This window comes from Palaemon carinicauda, chromosome 20, assembly GCF_036898095.1.
Source record: "Palaemon carinicauda isolate YSFRI2023 chromosome 20, ASM3689809v2, whole genome shotgun sequence".
Taxonomy (NCBI): Eukaryota; Metazoa; Arthropoda; class Malacostraca; order Decapoda; family Palaemonidae; genus Palaemon; species Palaemon carinicauda.
This window is the reverse complement of record NC_090744.1, coordinates 13247532-13271096: the sequence shown is the minus strand read 5'-3', so window position 1 is coordinate 13271096 and position 23565 is coordinate 13247532. Positions and strand designations below refer to the sequence as shown.

The window sequence follows — 23565 nt, the reverse complement described above, 5'->3', positions numbered from 1 at the left end:
AAGTAAAGATTGAGAATTTCATTACGGTATTAATTTATTCAAGGCACAGGTAATATAAACTTAATAACAATAAGGAACTAGGAAGAAGTTTCTATGACGTCATGGGTATAGCTTTAATCCCGGTAAAGTATCTTAATTAAATCATCAAATTCAACTAATATCCAGAATAAATTCTACTAAAATGTATTTAAATATAATAATAATTTATTTATATGTTTTACATCTCATCTATTTATATTATTTAAAGTAATATAATAAGATAAAACATTTCAAAGATGTATAGTTTAATTGTTTTGGTACGACGTCACCAAGAAGCCATCTTTAATTTATGACGTCATTACCCACAAGCAAATCAAAGAGCTTTAAATATGTGACGTCATGAATTGAATATTTTGTAATATCAAATACACGAAAAATAGTCATTTTTAAACTACTTTTGTTTAATATAAAGACATTTAATTAAACTATTCTTACATTTATAATGTATACACCCTTCTCTTTTCTGTATTCAAGTAAACAGAGTGAATGTTTTGTATAATGACGTCACTGTTCAAGAACCAATAACAATCGCTATGGGCAATGACGTCATTGTTCAAGAACCAATAATGAGCTTGAAAGTTAATGGCGTCATTATCAAATCAATCAATCACAGCACATGAAATAATGCCAGTCAGAAATAAAAAAATGGTAGTGTCCTTTATATGTGAATACTATAATATAGCATACATTTAGTAAAACATTATAATAAAGTAATAATTGTAATAAAATATTATATTTATTGTATCAAATTGACTATTTATATTATATTATGATTGATAAAGTAATTATAATATACTGTGGGCTGAAGTACAATACACAAAATGGCCTTTGTTCAGTTGGCCCAAATAACACCAGCATATGTATTAATATTTCATATTCCTTATTGTATTTTAATATAACGAAGCATAGAATAAAATAAAATAGACTGAAAATTTAAATATAAATCTTTTAAAAAGTATGGAAACTCTCATAAAGCATACATAAGTATTTAAAAAACTAAAGATAAATTTATAAATTAGAACCATTTCAACTTTTCTTCCCGGTATTGGATCCCGGCCAGGAGGAAGGTAAATAAACATTACCTTTTTTTCAATAAAGAAAGTGTATTTCTATGACTGTGCGCTCAATATATATGGGAATTTGGTAAGTAAGAGTGGTGTAAATATTTGTAAAACCCTATTAAAGTATTTTTTTTCATATATATGAATATTATAGACTTAAATTCGTTGAATTATAGATGAAATTTGCTCCTCCAAAATCCCGTCCATCTCACAAACTTTTGGGCCCAAAAAGGTGTTAATTTATTAATTATTAACATAATTTCTTGTGAATATATTAGTTTAATCTGATTTATATTAATATATAATTAATATTGAATGTTTAATCTTACTGTAGCAAAGCCACTAGTTCAGGCTTGATTGAAAATAGTCATAGGGTGGTGGGCTGGTTCTCAAATGTAGTTTAAGCTATATGATAATTATTTTGAGAAGTTAATATATGAATAATTCTTATCATATATCATATTTTGCTTTAATTATAGTTATATGCAAGTTATTGACCAATCTAGTATAATAAGGAACAGGCACAAGCATTATTTTCATGTTACTGGCTTATATATACCCTTGCACCTTTAAGCCAATCTAGGAAGGTAGCTATACTGTGGTACCCCCAATGACTCATTATCAGTTTGGTGACTCTGTTTCTACTCGCCACACCATGAAGTGTCTTGGAACAGTGCACTGATAAGGGGTGTAAGTATGAGAACGGCCACCTGTATGTATGAGGATGGCTTGCTAAGAATACGGCAGTGTAAGGAGGTTGCACGGGGTCGTTAACCCCCCATTAGTTAAGTAGGTAAGGAAATGGCCTGTAGGATAGGTTAGGGTGGGGGAGTTTAGGTTAGCTGGTGTCCATTTACTATGCACATGGAAGGAACTGGCCGCTGATATACAAAGGCCCCTATGGTATAGTTAAACTGTACTGTCAAGATGACAATGCGAGCTAATATCCAAGAAAATGGCCTAGAAATTACGTGAATAATGGTTTTTTCTCTTCATGTGCTATTCTCATTAATAATTTTCACAAAGCAGTTTTTGCTTGCAGATGTATGTAGTCCTAATAATTTGATTTTAATTTTTGTGCTCAAATCCCGTTTTGCTTATACAGTGTTCAAAATTACTCCTAAAGCAAGGTACTATACAGTCCTACCGATGATCCAACACAGCTGATTAGATTTCACTTAATCGATATACAGTGAACCCTCGCTACTTCGTGGTTCGACCATCGCGGATTCACCACTTCGCGGATTTTTTTCATAACCCATATATATATATACATATTGGTAATAACAAAATCACCATACTGTACTGAATAACCAATATAATCGATGCAAAAACTAACCTATACACAGATGTGTACAGTAAATGCGTTTGTTTCTTCATTATGATCAGAGAAACGTAAACAAAACATTGGTTGCCATTTTTTATCGTGCTTTTTGGCGTGTTTAGGAAACGCATGATATAAAATCGCCTTTAATATTTGTGCCTGTTTTAGTTTAGGGTACTGTAGTACATGCATTAAGTGTTCCGTACATTAAAGGGTAGTTTGTTAACAGTACTACGTACAAGGGAAGGTTTTAAAAATCTGAATATACATGTTAAATAAATAGATAAATATGGTGTCACTACTTTGCGGATTTTCACCTATCGCGGCCGGGTCTGGAACCTATCTACCGCGATAAACGAGGGTTCACTGTAAGCTTCAAGGTGTAATTCACAAAATAATTTTTTTAATCCATTGGAAGATGCTTTAGGTTTAGAGAACTGCAGCATATCCAAAATCCTTAACCCTTTTACCCCCAACGCTGTTTGGAACTTTCCAACCCTTAACCCCCCAGGCATTTTTTTTTCAAGACCATTTTGCAATATATATATTTTTTTAAATTGCTCTAATAGACTTAATTTTTGTCATAGAGAGGTCAGGTTGGTCTCATTCTTTTGGAAAATGCCTGAAGTTTCTCGTAAAGTTATCAAAAATCTGCAAAATAATGTAAATAGCAGTTTTTTTGCAAGGACGTACCGGTGCGTCCATGGGGGTAAAGGGATGAGTTTTGTGAAACGTACCAGTACGTCCATCGGGGTTAAAAGGGTTAATGCCCAGTTTGATTTTAGTGCTGTCTTGTTACCTTCTCTAACTTTGTGGGAAGGGTATATTTTGATAGACGTGTATTTGTTTGTATGTCTGTTTGTGCGTTTGTGATTCGCAGAACTCAAAAACTATTTTACCGAATCTCATAAAATTTGGTGAGGTGATTGACCTTAATCCAGGGGCAATTTGATTAGAATTTGGAAGAGATTAGACCAAAAGTCAAGGTTAAGATCATGAATTATAAAAAATACCTTTTTGCTATATCGTGGTCAATTTTTATCTGATTTGCATGAAACTACTGCCAAAATGTGCATAATTCAGTTGGCTATCTTGTGATATACAATATGATATAGGCATAGGTATGCACTCTACTGGGTGTCCATTCTAGTTTATATTTTATTTTGGTAAGCAAAATAAGCGTTTTATTTTCTTGACAGAAAGCCTTGATGGTTTGAAAACCCATACAGAAGAATTGACAGCTAGTAAATCTCTCATACAGAAGAAATATGATGAATACTGCTGTCGGTGCTAAAGTCAATCAGCTAAAAGTAAGTTCTTTTGTACTTGCAAGATTTTATTGTCTAGTTTTGAAATCACTTCATATTTTCAATGGTGCTGTATCTGTATTTTCATATATTTTGTTAGATTTTCTTGAGATTGTGGATTTGAGCATCCTACTTGTCATTAAATTTCCAAAATTTTTCAAAGAAAAAACAAACACAATTGTCAGTTTTCACAAGTTATTTTGAAAAATTTTGGGGTTTAGTAAAATAAGGTAGGTTACGGCATTTGCATTAACGGAGCTGAAAAAGATTGAAGTAATTTTTTTGGGTATTTCCTAGAGATGAAAAATAAAGGCCCATAAGCATTTGATATTCCATGTTTGTGTTTAACCCTTTTACCCCCAGGCTATTTGGAAATTTCCAACCCTTAACTCCCAGGGGGTTATTTTTCAATATTAAACTTACCCGATAATCATGTAGCTGTCAACTCCGTTGCCCGACAGAATTCTATGGAGGGATACGCCAGCTATCACAATACTAGAAGGGGGTGTATTTACCAGCGCCACCTGTGGCCAGGTACTCAAGTACTTCTTGTTGACACCTCCTCAATTATTCCTCTGTCGTGCTTCCGGCAAGACGTTCTGGGATACGCTTATGTTCTTGGAGTATTTTCACGACTTTGGTGAAGTATTTCTCTTTGATTTCGGCTGTCGCTTTACTGGAAACTTCTATATTAGCTTAGTTAGCTTTTGGAATTAATTTGATTAATTATGGTGACGAGAGAGTATGAACTCTCGTTCACCTTTCAATGGCCGACCCTTCCCTTAGGCGGAAGTGTTGGTGTCTAAGAGAGTATAGACTCTCTTTCTTAATTTTGCTTAACAAAAGTTATAGATTTATTTTATATCTCTCCGCCTCTTATAGGCCTCTTCGATTAACTTCCTTTTATTATAAACTCATTAAAATTAATTTTTATATTTGTTTATATTCGACCTTCCTAATAGTAGGCGGTCTTTTACCGAAGTTAATAAACTTTGAGCCCGTCATTTCGGTTTTACCTGTTAACATATTAAGCTATTTCCGCCACAGAGTTTGAAAGATTTTCTTTGACAGTCTCGTACTGTTTTCAAAGTTGAACTAACGTTTTGTTTTGTCTCTGCAGTTGTTGACGTTCAGAACGTTCAACTTGCACTCTATCGTTACGATAGAGAAAGAATGTTCACGGTTTCACGTTGCAGTAAGAGTAACCGTGTCTAGCGTTTTGTTCATTCTTTCTTAACTTAATGGTTTTGATCCTAATAAAGGAACTTTTCAGTTTTTTTCCTTTAACTATAATATGTTTTAACGATATATATGATTGGGCTCTTCTCTCAGGTTCTAAGTCAAGAGAGAGAGAGAGAGAGAGAGATAGAGACGGAGGGAGAAAGAGGATAAACGTTTCATTCAAGCCTGCCAGGCGTACGAGTAACGTCGTTATCGTTTTTGCTCTTCTCCCTAGTCTCTTTAGGGGAAGAAACTAAACGTTTCTAGAGTGATCTAGTGTTTAGTCTCTTTCCAATCACTGAATTATCTTTCATTAGATTTTTCTGTTACATTGTAATTCTGTTTTCGCAATTACTAACTTTGAGAAAGGATAGAATTGCGTATTTCAGGTACAAACCACTTAAAGTTTCGAGTTCAGTGAAATAAGTGCAAACAGAAATCAAAGTGATAAGTGATTAGTGCGTGAGGGTACTTTTGTGCGCGCCAGTCGTCCTCCCAGTCCGGGACCTCTTGCAAGCTCCCAAGCCCAGGGGAGAAGCAATGTCGAAGGGCATAAGGGTTCAGCAGGCCTTGATCGGCGCACAGAAGTATTCTCGGTGGTTGTGGGCGTGTCTTACCGAGACCGTCACTCCCACCCGCAGACGATTGAGCCCTTATTTTGCTCGTCTGCAGAAGAGATTAGGGGAGAAAATAAAGGCAGAGTAACGCTGGTCTCAGGTCTCAAGACCTCTTAAACGTTAAGTCCAGACCTATGCCAGACGTACGAAGTTAAAGTTCACAACCCGAATGCAGTCATTGGGTTAGCTCTGACTCTCCTCAGTCATCAGTTGATTACACTCCGCCTAAGAGGAGTAAGGTTCTGCCACAACAGATCTCTGCTGTTAAGGCTTTACCTCAGCAGAACTTAGTGTCTGCCGACCCCAAGTTAACTCTACTGCAGTCCATACAGTCACAACTTTCGGTCTTGATGCGTGAGTGTCGGGATGAGAGTGTTGCGCCTCCGCCTCCGCCTACACTCCCCCCCGCCTATGATCGCTCCGCCTGATCACAATACCACCTGCCAGGCGTACGATGTTGTGAACTCTACTACAGTCCATGCAAGCACAGCTTTCGGAATTGATGCGTGAGTGTCGGGCTGAGAGTGTTGCACCTCCTCCTCCGCCTACACTCCCTCCGCCTGTTCTCGCTCCGCCTGTGCTCGCCCCGCCTGTGCTCGCCCCGCCTGCACTTGCTCCGCCTGGTCGCAGCACCATCTGCCAGGCGTACGATGTTGTGGACTCTACTACAGTCCATGCAAGCACAGCTTTCGGACTTGATGCGTGAGTGTCGGGCTGAGAGTGTTGCTCCTCCGCCTCCGCCTACACTCCCTCCACCTACACTCGCTCCGCCTGATCGCAGTACCACCTGCCAGCAGTTCCACCTGCCAGGCGTACGATGTTGAGCCACGTGCTGAGTTTGCTGTTCCCTGTGGTGTTCAGCCTCCGCCTTCCTTAAGGCAACCTTTACATTGGGATCAGGAGGATTATACCTCTCTTCCTCCGCCTCCACTTGCTGCTCCACCAGTGATGCAACACTCGGTTGAGGTACAACAACCTCTCCCGTCCATGAGTCAGTCTCCTCAGCTCTCGCTGCAGCGAGCTCAACCCTCCACAAGGCAAGCACCACAACACCTTAGCCTTGCGCCTCAGGAGCCTCAGCTTGCGAGACATTTACCTTGTTCTGCGCAGCCTCTTCCTCATCGCGCTCCGCTCACACCACAGGAACTGGAACTTGCTACTCCGCTTCCGCCAACCGCTCAGCAAGCGCAACCCTTGGGTTCAACCACTCATGCTAGGAGTCAGCCTCCTCCACCCATGCGCCTTCCTTCTGCTTGTCTTTTATTCAGCCTTTGCAGACTGAGCCTCAGGTGTTCCCTCATCGGAGTCTTGAAGAGGAAACCACAACTATTGTTGTTCCAGCTCGTTCTGACTCTGCTGTTCAGCATACCTTACCTCCATTTTCATACCATGGTTTAAACCCCATGCAAGCATGCATAAAGCACTCTAGCACTGGTCATGGAATTTCTGAGAAATGTTAAACGCCATGCACACGCTCTGCTTTCCTTACAGCAGGCTCTGCTTACAGCAGGCTCTGCTTACTACATGCTCAGCATACAGCATGCTCTGCATTCAGCATGCTCTGCATACAACATGCTCTGCATACAGCATGCTCTGCATTCAGCATGCTCTGCATACAACATGCTCTACATACAGCATGCTCTGCATACAGCATACTCTGCATACATCATGCTCTGCATACCTTACCGCATGCTTCTCAACACATCTTGGGTTGTTGCCAACTCACTAGACTGTCAAGCAGTTTCATAACGTTGCCTTCTAGTCTGCTGCTTTTGCACCAGTGAACCCTCACTCAGAGAACTTAGCTTTTTTAGGATAAGGTCCCTGTAGATGAGAAAGTTCTTTTCTCCCTCCTTCTGATATTCCCTTGAGGACTCTGTCATTTGGAGGGAGCCTTTAGCTGCATAACCTCTTATGGACTTTTATTTAAGCATAACATGCTTACAGGGAAGGTAATGGTTCCACTTCAGCCGCTAATCCCGTCTGTTACCACACCTGCTCCCATAGACCTTGAGCTGTGTTGCATGACATGCAGTCCAAGCTTAGTCCTTGTTAGAGGATTTTTTGTTTACGGAGTCAATGTGTCACGGGGAAGACGTTCAACAACCAACAGAAGGGACTTGTTGTGACGCAGTGCGGCAACCTCAGCAACCCGTTAAGGAGTTGTCTGTACGACCCAGACAGTCTAGACAGATTCGGGTTGTCACTGTACTTCCTCGCTTGCCCATGATTGACAGTTTACAGACTGTGCAGCAGTATCATGATCTTGTGTCCGGCTCCGTCAGACGACTGGCTTTTAAGAGCTCCCACAAGTCGTCGCTGTCTGGAGATTTTCAAATGGACTATGGATCTGACCAAGGAACTGGGCCTCCTGGTCAATTTTGAGGAGTCTCAGCTCGTTCCATCCCAGACCATTGTCTCCTTGGGTATGGATCTTCAGAGTCGAGCTTTTCGGACTTGTCCGTCGGCCCCAAGGATCTTCCAAGCCCTAGAATGCATCCAGAGCATGCTGAGAAGGAACCGATGCTTAGTCAGGCAGTGGATGAGTCTAACAGGGACACTTTCATCGCTGGCCCTGTTCATCGAGTTAGGGAGACTCCACCTCCGCCCCCTTCAGTATCATCTAGCTGCTCACTGGATAAAGGACATGACGCTAGAGACGGGCTCAGTTCCTGTTTCCGAAGAGATGAGGTCTACTCTAACGTGGTGGAAGAACAGCATTCTTCTCAAGGAAGGTCTACCATTGGCTGTTCAGACCCCCGACCACCGTCTCTTCTCGGACGCATCGGACACGGGCTGGGGTGCGACACTGGACGGACAGGAATGCTCGGGAACATGGAATCAGGAGCAAAGGACACTTCACATCTATTGCAAGGAGTTGTTGGCAGTTCATCTGGCCTTGATAAACTTCAAGTCCCTCCAGCTTAACAAGGTGGTGGAGGTGAACTCCGACTACACCACAGCCTTGGCTTACATCTCCAAGCAGGGAGGGACTCATTCGAGGAAGTTGTTCGAGATCGCAAGGGACCTCCTCATTTGGTCAAAAGATCGAAAGCTCACGCTGGTAACGAGGCTCATTCAGGGCGATATGAATGTCATGGCAGATCGCCTCAGCCGGAAGGGTCAGGTCTTCCCCACAGAGTGGACCCTTCACAAGAATGTTTGCAGCAGACTTTGGGCCCTGTGGGGTCAGCCAACCATAGATCTATTCGCTACCTCGATGACCAAGAGGCTCCTCTTGTTTTGTTCTCCGATTCCAGACCCAGCAGCAGTTCGCGTGGATGCCTTTCTGCTGGATTGGTCCCATCTCGACCTGTATGCATTCCCGCCGTTCAAGATTGTCAACAGGGTACTTCAGAAGTTCGCCTCTCACAAAGGGACACGGCTGACGTTGGTTGCTCCCCTCTGGCCCGCGAGAGAATGGTTCACCGAGGTACTGCAATGGCTGGTCGACGTTCCCAGGACTCTTCCTCCTAGAGTGGACCTTCTGCGTCAACCCCACGTAAAGAAGGTACACTCAAACCTCCACGCTCTTCGTCTGACTGCCTTCAGACTATCGAAAGACTCTCAGAGCTAGAGGCTTTTCGAAGGAGGCAGCCAGAGCGACTGCCAGAGCAAGGACGACATCCACTCTCAGAGTCTATCAGTCTTAATGGGAAGTCTTCCGAAGCTGGTGCAAGGCCAATGCAGTTTCCTCAACCAGTACCACTGTAACCCAGATTGCTGACTTCCTGTTACATCTAAGGAACGTAAGATCCCTATCAGCTCCTACGATCAAGGGTTACAGAAGTATGTTGGCAGCGGTTTTCCGCCACAGAGGCTTGGATCTTTCCTCCAACAAAGATCTACAGGACCTCCTTAGGTCTTTTGAGACCTCAAAGGAACGTCGGTTGTCCACTCCAGGCTGGAATCTAGACGTGGTCCTAAGGTTCCTAATGTCATCAGGATTTGAACCGCTCCAATCAGCCTCTTTTAAGGACCTCACATTAAAAACTCTTTTCCTCGTGTGCTTAGCAACAGGTAAAAGAGTAAGTGAGATCCACGCCTTCAGCAGGAACATAGGTTTCACATCTGAAATGGCTACATGTTCCTTGCAGCTCGGTTTTTTGGCTAAAAACGAGCTTCCTTCCCGTCCTTGGCCTAAGTCGTTCGAGATCCCAAGCCTGTCCAACATGGTGGGGAACGAACTGGAGAGAGTACTTTGCCCAGTTAGAGCTCTTAAGTACTATCTAAGAAGGTCAAAACCATTACGAGGACAATCAGAAGCCTTATGGTGTGCTATCAAGAAGCCTTCTCTACCAATGTCTAAGAACTCAGTTTCTTACTACATCAGGCTTCTGATTAGAGAAGCAAATTCTCATCTGAAGGAAGAAGACCTTGCTTTGCTGAAGGTAAGGACACATGAAGTGAGAGCTGTGGCTACTTCAGTGGCCTTCAAACAGAACTGTTCTCTGCAGAGTGTTATGGATGCAACCTATTGGAGAAGCAAGTCAGTGTTCGCATCATTCTATCTCAAAGATGTCCAGTCTCTTTACGAGTACTGCTACACCCTGGGTCCATTCGTAGCAACGAATGCAGTAGTAGGCGAGGGCTCAGCCACTACATTCCCATAATCCCATAACTTTTTAACCTTTCTCTTGAATACTTTTTATGGGTTGTACGGTCGGCTAAGAAGCCTTCCACATCCTTGTTGATTTGGCGGGTGGTCAATTCTTTCTTAAGAAGCGCCAAGGTTAAAGGTTGTGATGAGGTCCTTTAGTATGGGTTGCAGCCCTGTATACTTTAGCACCTTTGAGTTGATTCAGCCTCCCAAGAGGAACGCTGCGCTCAGTAAGGAAGACGATCTTATTAAAGGCAGAGTAACGGTTCAAGTCGACTTCCTTACCAGGTACTTATTATTTCATTGTTATTGTGGATAACTGATTATATGAAATACGGGATACTTAGCTATCCTTTAGTCTTGTACACTGGTTTTTCACCCACCCCCCTGGGTGTGAATCAGCTACATGATTATCGGGTAAGTTTAATATTGAAAAATGTTATTTTTATTAATAAAATAAATTTTTGAATATACTTACCCGATAATCATGATTTAATCGACCCTCCCTTCCTCCCCATAGAGAACCAGTGGACCGAGGAATAATTGAGGAGGTGTCAACAAGAAGTACTTGAGTACCTGGCCACAGGTGGCGCTGGTAAATACACCCCCTTCTAGTATTGTGATAGCTGGCGTATCCCTCCATAGAATTCTGTCGGGCAACGGAGTTGACAGCTACATGATTATCGGGTAAGTATATTCAAAAATTTATTTTATTAATAAAAATAAAATTTTTTTCCCAGCACATTTTGCTGTATATATTTTTTAAATTGCTCTAACAGCCTTAATTTTTGTCATAGAGAGGTCAGGTTGGTCTCATTCTCTTGGAAAATGCCTGAATTTTCTCAAAAAATTATCAAAAATATAAAAAAAAAAAAAATTTTATAACATTTTTTTGCAAGGACGTACCGGTACGTCCATGGGGGTAAAGGGATGGCTTTTGTGAAACGTACCAGTACGTCCTTTGGGGGTAAAAGGGTTAAGGGATTTTTAGAAATATGCACTGTTGAATGACATAAGGTATAGTTTTTCTCATGTGTAGATACCTATTGTTAACCGAGAAAAAGCGAAATAGAGAAGGAAATCATATTTGATTCAGTTTACCATTAATGAGAGCTTTCCAGGTTGCTGTGACCCAGCGAGAAGCAGCGTTGCAGCGGTTAAGACAACAGCTTCATCGGAGGTCTTGTTGCAATGCCAGCATCTGTACAACCAGTTCAGGGGGATCTCTCCCAAGTTATAGAACAGGTACAATACTATTTTTAATCGGAATGCATTTTTCCCATTAGGTATTGCTAGTTATCCAATTATCCTTCTAATTTCAGTGTGGCTAGATGTAAGGCATTGTATTCGATTAGATGTAGACTGCATGAGGTGATAACACAGGTGAAAAATTGAAAGTTGTATAAATTTATTAATTCATTTGCAAAAGCTCCAGAGGTGAATGAAAATTGAACAATTTAGGGGATAATATTTTACATAACTGAATCTGTCACATTGTTGACAAAGGATTGATCGGGTAAGTGATTGCCAAAGAGGTTAACCCTTTTACCCCCAAAGGACGTACTGGTACGTTTGACAAAACTCGTCCCTTTACCCCCATGGACATACCGGTACGTCCTTGCAAATAACGGCTAATTACTTTTTTGCATATTTTTGATAACTTTTTGAGAAACTTCAGGCATTTTCCAAAATAATGAGACCAACCTGACCTCCCTATGACGAAAATTAAGGCTGTCAGCGCAATCTAAAAAAGAAAATATTGCAAAACATGCTTGAAAAAGAAAAACGCCTTGAGGTTAAGGGTTGGAAAGTTCCAAATAGCTTGGGGGTAAAAGGGTTAATGCAGTTATTAACTAGAGTGACACAGCCTTGTTTATTTTAAGTTAGTAAGCAACATCTTTCTGGGAAACTTTGGTTTGATGGAATCCAATCACCTGTATGGCAATTGTGGTTGGTGCTGAGGTGTTTTCTTGCCTATGTTCCATCATTTGAAAGTTCATGCAGATCAGCCGGTAATGTCTCTCAGTCGTCGGTCCTCCTCCTCATTTTATAAGGCCATGTCCATCAGCTTATTTTGAAGGCTGCTTACAATTGTTTGCTGATCTTTTTAGAAGTTTTTAAGCCACTGAACAACAGTTACTTTCAAGGATTATTGTTTATGGTACAGTATATGTGCAGAGAGGAGAGATCCCCTTTTTCGTTTCATTTGTTTGATGTCGGCTACCCCCCAAAATTGAGGAAATGCCTTTGTATATGTATGTATATGTGCAGCTTGGTCACCCTAACAGATCATATGGGTGTAATTGGCTTTATTTTAAATCAATTATCATCACACTGAGGCCTTTAGTGAGGTTGCCTAGGGAAGAGCTACGGTAACCGGCAGGTGCCATAACTGTCTAGTCCCTCTGTAGATGGAACCACCTCCCATAGTTGAAAGAAGATTAAGACACACAGTGGAGCCATTGTAGCTTTTGTTCAGGCAGATTTAGGTACCGTATGTTGTTAAGACCCAAAATCCATTAATGACGACCGATTTAACTGCTTTTCTATTTCATCAATCAAGGAAGTAACTGATGATTCAGATAGTTTGTTATTATGTCCTGTAACGGCAGTCTGTCTTTCCTCAAAGAAGACTGCACCCTTTTGTCCAGGCATCCCTAACTTGTTTTTATGCACAGGTCAAATCAAGAAGGGAATAACTAAGAATACTATCTTATTCTGGCGCTGAGAAACAATAATGATATCCGTGGTATTGCTGCAACCTTGGCATTCTGCAAGAACCACTTGGAAACATAGGGACTCAGCTCAGGTGTATGAAAAGGTAGGCCACCTTCACTGCGTATCATTTGAAAGACTGCTCGTACAGGTCTCTGGATACTTTCTCCTTAGGTCCTGTGGTAGCCGCCCAACAGTTTATATAAAGACCTGTGCCCCTGCAGGACAGCTAGCATTTTGTTGCATCATCGATTACTTCATTGAGTTTATGGTATGAGAGTAGAATGAAGGGCTTCCTCTTTCCTCTCTTGGGAGTACTTACATTGATGACTACGTATGCAGGTAAGCTCTCCACTGTGGGGCAAACATATTATCCAATAAATTTGATGACGTTCTTACTTAAGGCCAAACTTGTTGGGTTGTGACTCCATCACTTACTTCTATTTCAAATGAGGCCATGAGTCCTGTTCTTTGCCTCTCATAGGAGCCAAGCATGAATGGATACTTTGGGTTAAGGGTCAGACAGACGCTCTAAATTTTATAGCTGAGGGCTTCGTAAGGAAGATTCCCATATAAGTGACAAGCGTTTGTATTTGCGTGGGAACAAACTACTGTACAAATTTCAAAAGTAATTTGTAATTTTCCTGGCTATACAAATCTAAATCATTACCTCTGCCAATGAAGTTGGAAGGAGGTTATGTTTTACCTCCTGTTTGTGTGTGTTTGTTTGTGAACAGCTTTCTGGCCACAATTTTAATCGTAGAGAAATGAAACTTGCAGGGATTAAACTGCTATGTTAAAAACTGCAAATGATTAAATTTTGGAAGGTTACGGTCAAGGAAAATGTTCAATTCATGTAATCAGCCACAATTTTGTACATCGTTGTCACAGAGACTTCAAACTTGGTTCATATTTGAGTGTATGAAAATCAACGCACATTAATACATGTCAAGGTCAAAGGTCAAGGTTTAAGTGCAAGCTTCTGTGGTGAGGAATGCGCTCTACTGGGTGCCCCTCTAGTTTATTCATATTTCCCACCTCATTCATGCGACAAGTCCTGACCAAGAACAGAGTGATAACAAAGGAGCTAGCTCCGACACCCTGAGCCAGGTGGGAATAATCTGCAACCGTACAATGTGGCTAACCCCTCGATATTTTATCAATTTTGTTGTAACAAAACAACGGAGGTAAGCCTTATAAAGAACTCGGGTTTGTATAGCTAGGAAAAATACAGCTTATTTTTAAAATTTGTAGTATTTTGGCCATAAATAATTTTGGCTTTTAATCGTATATGTTCTGAGATGAAAACAAATCTCTTGTTCTTAAAACAAAAGAAACCTCATTACAAATTTATATTCTTTGAATTTTTATTTCCATCTACATACATCAATTCTACTCCCATTTCCTCTATTCATTCGGTTTATTCTATCCATAAGTTCTAACATGCAGCGAATGTTTTTTATGTTGAACAGGCTGACAGGAGTCTTTCCTCATTGTTTATTTAAGACAGATCTAAATCAATGTTGTTACTGGTCTAAAAATATTTTAATTCAAGTGTTTATTACTTCTCATATAGTTTAATTATCTCCTTACTTTCTTTTTAAACTGAATATTTACCCACTTGGAGCCCTTGGGCTTATGTCATCCTGCTTTTCCAACAACAACTGTAGCTTAGTAAATCTGAGCTCCTGTAGATAAGGCAACAGTTCCTCATACCTGGGACTTGTCTGAGAATATCACAGCATTTATCGCAGTATTCAAAATATATATCATTTTACATACAGCCGCGGCCCACTTTTCACGATACTACTGCGAGAGTTATTGGGTCGTTTTGACTGGCCAGATTTTACTACACTAGATCCCCTTCTAGTTACAGCTCATTTTCCCTTTACCTACACATACACCGAATAGTCTGGCCTATTCTTTCCCCATTCTCCTCTGTCCTCATACACCTGACAACACTGAGATTACCAAACAATTTTTTTTCGCTCATGGGGTTAACTAATGCACTGTAATTGTTCTGTATCTACTTTCTACATGGTTAGGATAGAAGAGAGACTTTAGCTATTGTAAGCACCTATTTTAGGAGAAGGGTACTCCAAAATCAAACCATTGTTCTCTAGTCATGGGTAGTGCCATAACCTCTGTACCACTGTCTTGGGTTAGAGTTCTCTTGCATGAAGGTACACTCAGTCACACATCTTTTTCCTTAATTTCCTCACTAGACTATTTTCCCTGTTGGAGCCCTTTGGGCTTATAGCATCCTGCATTTTCAGTAAGGGTTGTAACTTAGCTAGTAATAATAAAGGGATTTTGACGTAGGAAAAATCTATTTCTGGGCGAGGGACCTGTGCCGCCCAGTGAATAAGCTCCATTTAGCACTTATTCTTAGGTAATTTACTGCTAAATATACCAGAGAAAAAATGTAAAGGAGTGCTAGGTTAACTAGCTCGCTCACCTATTGGTGTCGGTATAAAATTGGGCGTATATTCCAGAGGTCCCGCACTATTTAGATTAATCCACGACAGAGAACCCCAATAGAGGAGAGCCGTTCAACCTCACTCGGTACTACTACAATGCATCCGCTCAGAACCCAACTCCTTAGCACCCAAAGTTTGGGGACTCCAAGGGAGAGGAGCTGGGAGGGTTCACTGGGCGGCACAGGTCCCTCGCCCAGAAATAGATTTTTCCTACGTCAAAATCCCTTTTCTGGGCTCGAACCTGTGCCGCCCAGTGAATCTATACAAGAGAAAAATGTCACCAAACTTGCAAAATAAAGGAAAAAACATAAGCGTAAGAGAAATACAGGATGCTTTAATCAGAGATGAGTACCAAAAAACAATTATAAGGGTATCTTAAATATGAACATAAATCCAATAAGGTAGGTATAATAATGCCGTGAGTGATAATATATACAGATACTCAGGAGCATAAAAATTTACAAATATAATAACAGTATTCAGGTGCGAGACCAACGAATACAATAGGGTATAAATGAGGCAGGTAAGAGGGAGAGATAAAGAGTCAAGGCATTAACCTGTGAGTTACTCGGGAGTAACTACGCTCCCTGCGGCTACTGTAGAAAATTTTAGGGCTTCCAAATGTTTAAGGTAGTGTTTCTTGAACACTGACGGTGATTTCCACCCTGTATACCTGGAAAGGTCTGTAAAATTCATGTGGTGAAAGAAGTTCACCGAGGTGGCAACCGCCCTGATATCATGAGCAAGAGGAAAAGAGTCAGGGTTAGCTTGTTTAATAAAATACAAAATTTGTTGCCTGATCCCTTTAATAGTAATGGTACCGCCTTGTTCTCTAACGAATAGAGGCCCCGAGGAGTTAGAGGAGGTCCGGGATAGATAAGACCTAAGAGTAGTGACAGGGCACAGCGACGGATCTTGCGTGAGGGGAACAATTTTCCAGGAGGTCCATCTGTTTTGAGGGTCTTCATTCTTAGCCAAAAAGAATTTGTTAGGAGAAAGAAGGACCTCTCCTGAAGGCAGAAAGTCAATATGACCCGGGTCTCTCGACAAGGCTGCCAATTCAGAAATTCTTGCCCCGGAAGCCAAGCTCACTAGGAAAAGTGTTTTCCTGAGAAGGGGCATGTAATCACAAGAACTGTTAATGGTATCAGAAGCCAATTTGAGTACGTCATTAAGGAACCAGGTCACCGGGGTAGGACGAGTAACCGGTTTCAGTCTGGCACAAGCTTTCGGAATTGAAGCTAACAAAGAGTCGGTTAAGTCTATGTTAAAACCCACTAGGAAGATCTTTTTCAGAGCCGATTTAATAGTGGTGATAGTATTGGCTGCCAGACCTGATTCTAATAAAGATCTAAAGAAAGTGACTGTAAGGTTCAAGTTCATACAGTTCACGTCTGAGTCTATTAAAAATTTTGCCAACTTTTTAACTGCAGAGTCATACTGACGGATGGTGGAATCCCGTTTATCTGATTCTAGGAACAAGGTGTTTTGAGGATCAATATTGGCACCATGCATAGCCGCAAACTTCATAAAGTCCATAAAGTTAGGGCGCTCTGAATGTTTGAGAAAGCGTACACAACGCGTGTTTGTACTATCTGAGACAGAACCGGATTGGGTATCGGGTGAGGGTATAGTCTCAACTCCCGCAGGAGAGGATACCAGTTGCTCTTGGGCCAGTTGGGTGCGACCAAGGCTACTTGTCCCTTGAAGGATCTCAGTTTGTCTAGAACTTTCAGCAAAAGATTCACCGGGGGAAAGAGATAAATCTTTTCCCAGTTGTCCCAATTCTGTGACATGGCGTCTGTGGCGTAAGCCTGAGGGTCTAGATTGGGAGCCACATATACTCTCAATTTGTGGTTGGATTCCGTGGCGAAGAGGTCCACTTGGAGACCGGGAACCTGAGAGAGAATCCACCGAAATGACTTTAGATCGAGTGACCATTCCGATTCTAGAGGGGAGGTCCGGGACAGGGCGTCTGCCACTACATTCCGGACTCCCGCCAGGTGGACAGCTGAAAGATGCCAACGGTTCGAGGCTGCTAGGGAGAATATGGCTATTAGAACATGGTTCAGAGGCCCTGACTTTGACCCGCCTCTGTTGAGGCAGCGGACCACCACTTCGCTGTCGAGGACCAGACGAAGGTGTTGTTTCTTGGGAAGAGCGAGACGTTTCAGGGTTAGAAGAACTGCCATGGCCTCTAGCACATTGATGTGAAAATGGCGGAACAAGGGAGTCCAAAGACCTTGAACTTTCTTGAGCTGAGAATAGCCGCCCCAACCTGATAGGGATGCGTCTGTGTGAATGATTAATTCCGGGGGCGGAAATCGAAGGGGAACTGACTTTGACAGACTGTTTGCTCTTGTCCAAGGAAGAAGTCTTTCCCGTAGAATGGGAGGAAGGCGGACTTTCCTGTCCCGGAGCTTCCGGTTCGCCCTCGAACGCCAGACACGATTGATATCTTTCAATTTTGCCTTCAGAAGAAGATCCGTCACTGAGGCAAACTGAAGGGAACCCAGAATCTTCTCTTGAAGCCGTCTGGAACTTACTTTGTCTTTGAGAAAGCGTTTGGTGTTTCTTGCAATCTCTAACCTCTTGGGTCTGGGAAGACACAGAGTATGAGATATAAGATCCCATTGCAGGCCGAGCCATTGGAACTTCGATTTTGGAAGAAGACGGGACTTCTTGAAGTTGATCTGGAAGCCTAGAGATTGAAGATAATGGATGACTTTGTGAGTGGCTTTTAGGCAATTTTGGGAGGTGTCTGACCAAATGAGCCAGTCGTCCAGATAGGCTACTACTTGAATCCCTTGATTCCTGAGTTCCTGAACAGCGACTTCTGCTAGCTTTGTGAAGATCCTTGGGGCAATGTTGAGCCCGAAAGGCATCACCTTGAAGGAGTAACTTTTGTCCCCTAAGCGAAAGCCTAGGTACGGACGGAAGTGTCTCGCTATCGGGACGTGATAGTAGGCGTCTGTAAGATCGATAGAGGTGGTGACGGCCCCACGGGGAAGTAAGGTCCGCACCTGCGAGACGGTAAGCATTCGAAACTTGTCGCATTGAATGGACAAGTTGAGAAGGGATAGATCTAGAATCACTCTTCTCTTGTCTGAATCCTTCTTCGGAACACTGAACAGCCGACCTTGAAACTTCAGATGTTTCGTTTCTTGTATGGCATTCTTTTGTAAAAGTTCCTGGACAAATTCGACCAGGTCCGGAGTGGAATGTTGACGAAATTTGTTCGGAGGAGGAGGTCCTTGAATCCAACTCCACCCTAGTCCCTTGGAGATGATACTGAACGCCCAGGGACTGAACCTCCATTTGTTGCGGAAGGCATAGAGCCTCCCCCCTACCTGCTGCACCTCAGTATTGGTTTGAGGAGTTGCCTCCACGTCCGCCTCGGAAGTTCTTTCCTCTGCGAAAGGCTCTTCCCCTGCCTTTGTTCTGGTTAGAGCCACGGTGGTAGCCTCTACCTCTACCATAACTCTGGGAAGAGCTATGAGCCTCGTAGGACTGGTTAAAGGCAGGGGAAGTGGCGGAGGCACCAGAAAGCTGGCTCTTAGGTAGCAGAACGGTGACATAGTCATCCGAAGGAGCCCGAGAGGTGGAAGGCTGTGCAGGGGCAACAGAAGATGGAGGAAGAGGCAGCCGGAAGTTGGATGAAGCACTCTGTTGTTGCCTGAACTGGGTGGAGGTATATGGTCTAAGCTTCTTCCTACCCCGGGCTTGATAATTTGCGGGGTCATACTTGCGTTTAGGGGTCAAACCCCAACGGGCTTTAAGGCTCTGATTAACCCTAGTGGCCTCCGCCAAGACTTCCTCTACGAGATCCTCGGGGAAGAGATTTGAACCCCAACAGGAGGACCGGATGAGTTTATTAGGTTCATGCCTAATCGTCGCCTCAGCTAGAACATGCTTGCGACATCTGCGTTTAGCAGTAGCAAAGTCATATAAGTCATAATATAACGACTGTAGCGTAGCCTTGTTGAGAGACTTAAAAATACTCTCCGTATCGTAAGTCAAGGCTATCGACTCCGTGGATGTGGCCAGGTTTAGAGTACGGCCAACACGTAGGCGGGAATCATATTCCTGTTTAATGAGAGATTCCGGGAGACGGGGAAGCTTCTCACTAAACAAGACTGAGGCACAGTCTGCTGCAAGCTTGCCGGAGGTAAAGGTGGTATGGACGTTGTCCCAACACTCAATACCTGAGGGAAGAAGGAGGGAGATTGGATCCACCTCTCGGATGGGAGGCAAGGGCTTCTCCTCCAGAGCATATTGAAAGGCAAGCTCTGCCACCTTATTGACGCATGGAGTCAAGGTGTTCTTGTCCATTAAGAACATCGTAAAGGAGCTTTTATGAGGCGTCAGCATGGTGTTAGTGCAGCCGATGTCATTCAAAAATCTGGCCCAAACAGATTGGGCTTGCTCCTTCGGGAAGATGACCGTCTCTTTGGGGACCTTGTCTAATCGGACTAAAGCTTCCTCGGTAAGTCTGGCATAACCATGAAATGGAAATGCCAGACCCGGAGGAAAGAATTCAAAGTCCTCTAGAGGGCGAGTGCCAAGGCCCTCCAGAGTCAACATTCCGTCTGAGAACGGGGAATGAAGAGCCATCCGCCAGGGGTTGTTCTTGGCAAACGGCGGGAGCTTAGAGGCATCCGGTATGAGAGAGCTTTGGACTCTCTCCGGAGCTCCTTGCTCTAAGGCCCCAATTCTCTGACCGAAGTTAGAGAACATCGTGTCCATCCTCGACTGCATCTCCGAAACCAACTTTTCCTGCATCTCCGACACGATGCGAAGCATAGCTGATTCGGAAAGGCCCGGGCTAGCAGCAGGAGGGGCGGAAGGAACTCCCGGGTCGTGAGACTTAGAGGAGGAACCAGAGGTCTTTGAAGACGGGTTTGTACCAGGTTTAGAGCCATGAGAAGTCTTGTGAGGCTTGCGAGCTTTGGGTAAGGTCCTTGAAGTAGACTTATCCTTAGGGGGAACCGGGTATGAACGTTGAGACGAATCACGGTCCCCAGAAAATCCAAGAAAGGAAGAGCGATCAGAAGAAGAAGAAAGAGCGGGGCTGAGGATAGGAATCTCAGCGCCGGACACACCTGCCTCACTTACCACCCTACCTGTATCCGGCTCGTCTAGCAACATTGGTTCGACGTCCAGGTTCATGGAGGCAACATTGTCCTCCAGACCTCCGGGGGCGTCCGATGGATCTTGCTCTGGGTCGATGAGACCCGTTATAGTGGCATCAATGTGGGCAATGATGGGAGCTGCCACATGCCTAGCCACAGCAGCTGAAGACTTGGCGTTGGGGTAAACCATGGTGCAGTAGTCCTCAGATAGGACGTACGGCCGCTTAGACTTTACATTCCGGGCAAAACCACCAACCCACACCTTCAGTGTGGCCCGAGCCGCAGACTTTTGCTCCGGGGATGCCTGAAATAATAGTGGGAATTATAAAAGGGAAACTCCCAATGATCCTTCAAGACCATAGATATCTTACTAATAGTAAATAAAATAAGAAGGCAATATAGCCAACGGGACTCACCGAGTCAGAACCAAGGGTAGTGATGAGGTCGAAGCAAATCACACAGTTATCCGGGTGCCATACCACAACGTCTTCCAGTTGAACCCCACAAGGGGCGTGAGATCGGCAGACGGAGTGGCCACAAGGCTGGTGCAGAACAGCTGCACAGGCCGGCGTCAGACAATGCACCATCTGTAAAAAGAATAGTATATGAGAAACTGTAATTCTCTTAATTAGGGGCGGGTCTGGAGGACCCGGGCCTAACATAGGTCTAACACAAGATTAGAGCCTAACTACTATTCTATAAGTGGCCTAACATAGGTCTAACACAAGAATAGAGTTTAACTATACTATTCTTTTAAGTAGGGCCTAAAATAGGTCTAACACAAGATTAGACTGTAAAAAATAAAATAATTTTTTTTTTTTTTTTTTTTTTTTTTTTTTTTTTTTTTTTTTTTTTTTTTTTTTTTTTTTAGGGGCGGGTCCGGAGGACCCGGGCCTAACATAGGTCTAACGCAAGGTTAGAGCTTAACTATAATATTCTTACATAGGGGCGGGACCGGGGGTCCCGGGCCTAAACATAAGTCTAACTTGAAACTAAAGTATAGCCATCCATTCCGGTCAAGCCGGGAGCATAAAAAAGGATGCAAAAACAAGGAATTAAGACACATAGTGTCTGATTTCCCGGGGTGGGGTAGACCCCGGGCCGGGAAATAAAGGTATATTCAATACCAATTCCTTTAGGGACTCCGGGGTAGTGATCTGTCATATATAATCATCATAGGAAATGTTATAAAATAATAGGGGGGCGGAACTGTAACTAAGAACTGCCAATCGAACCCGGAGGGTTTCGTATAACATAAGCCAGAATGAAAAGTGAATATAAAATAGGGTACACCGGGATCCAACTCTGTAGACCGGTGGCCAACCAGACTAGACAGAGACTAAACCGCCGGGCCACCCGGAGGACAAAGTCCATAAACACTTAACTACCCCCTCTAAAAGGAGGGAAGGCAACGGTCCCTTAGTGGAGGGGGGGGAAGCCTAGCCTCCCACCTAGCTAGAGGGGGAGCGTGGGGGAGGATCACGTGATACGAGGCAGCAGGGCTACCAACTGACGATCCCCAATCAGACAGATCAAACGGAGTAATGGCACAAATATTCATTATAATAATAATAATAGCGTTAAATATATGAATAAACACATTGAAAATTTTTGGGCAAGGCATGCAACATAAATAATTAAATCACAAAAGACACACCTGATGGCTAAAATAACATTGCCGCCTTAGCACGGTCGGCAGCCATAGCGATACGTAAATGATATCGGCCCAAAAATTGAACCACGAGGATTCTAATCGCTAAATAATGAATATTCACGATAACAAATAATATTTGATAATAAAAATAATACACATAGTAACACCGCAAGTGAAAATTAAAAGCTCTCAAAAACAGGAGTACCAACTGTAGTGAAATCAAGCAAGATCGGTATGAACGAAGAGAATAAACTCCTATAATATAAATATTAAACGATCTAGGTTGCTCAAAACACAGTAAAATCCAGCTTGGTACTTAACTTAGACGGTGTCTCCTGGGAAACCGACGAAGAAGCCATAATTCACTAGAAAATATCCAAAAGCGAGAGCACCAGAGAAAAAGCGGGTTACTTTGAACGTTGTGCTAAAAGGAGTTGAGTTCTGAGCGGATGCATTGTAGTAGTACCGAGTGAGGTTGAACGGCTCTCCTCTATTGGGGTTCTCTGTCGTGGATTAATCTAAATAGTGCGGGACCTCTGGAATATACGCCCAATTTTATACCGACACCAATAGGTGAGCGAGCTAGTTAACCTAGCACTCCTTTACATTTTTTCTCTGGTATATTTAGCAGTAAATTACCTAAGAATAAGTGCTAAATGGAGCTTATTCACTGGGCGGCACAGGTTCGAGCCCAGAAATAATATTTTTATGTAATTTCAACAGGTATGGTCATTTTCATAACCCTAAAATGATGTTCAGATTTTTTATTCTTGTGCCTCTGTTATTTTGTTAGTAATTTTATTAGTAAAGAGTCTTTTCTTATGTACTTGTTTATACTTGATAACAATCTTCAATCAATCTTGGTAAATCTGAATGATCCATCTTCTTTGAGGATGCCCGAGAAACTAAGTGGTTCGACTGAGGTGGATTAGATAGCGTCTTGCACGGTCTGCTCGTTAATCCTGTTGCTCGGACACTTTCCAAACACAGAGCTTTTCCAGGTATGGTAATATACTCTTCCATGTAGTTAATTGGTTTCCAAGAGACCCGATGTAAGTTGATTTTCACTCTATAAAGGGCTCTGAACTTACAAACATCCAGATATACAAACGCAAATTCAAATGAATTTCTAAATCTCGGATATTGCATAAAAAGTTCATAATGAAATACTGTAATTGAACAAAATTTTTCCATTTAATGCCGTAACCAAGACGGCAATTACAATATGAAATTGGACTATATGTTGAGTTTTGCAGCTGAAAATCATAGGCCTGTGAGTTAGGTTAGGTCTACCCTAGGACAAAATGTAGCAAAATTAGACTTACAGATGGGTTCTTGGAACCTATTAAGTTTTTAAGTTGAGGACTTTCATTACTTATCTGCTATCATTTTATATAATCTGTATACAGTAATAA

General features: G+C 42.5%; 1 long non-coding RNA gene across 1 annotated transcript in view; it reads left to right on the top strand.

The window, feature by feature from the left end:
- Nucleotides 1–1051: 1051 nt before the first annotated feature.
- LOC137660157 (uncharacterized) overlaps nucleotides 1052–23565 on the top strand; it is a 40137-nt gene continuing 17623 nt past the window's right edge. The window contains exons 1-4 of the long non-coding RNA XR_011047644.1: nucleotides 1052–1182; nucleotides 3624–3734; nucleotides 11291–11414; nucleotides 23043–23151. This is a non-coding gene — a long non-coding RNA (uncharacterized lncRNA). The remainder of the gene's footprint in view (nucleotides 1183–3623; nucleotides 3735–11290; nucleotides 11415–23042; nucleotides 23152–23565) is intronic.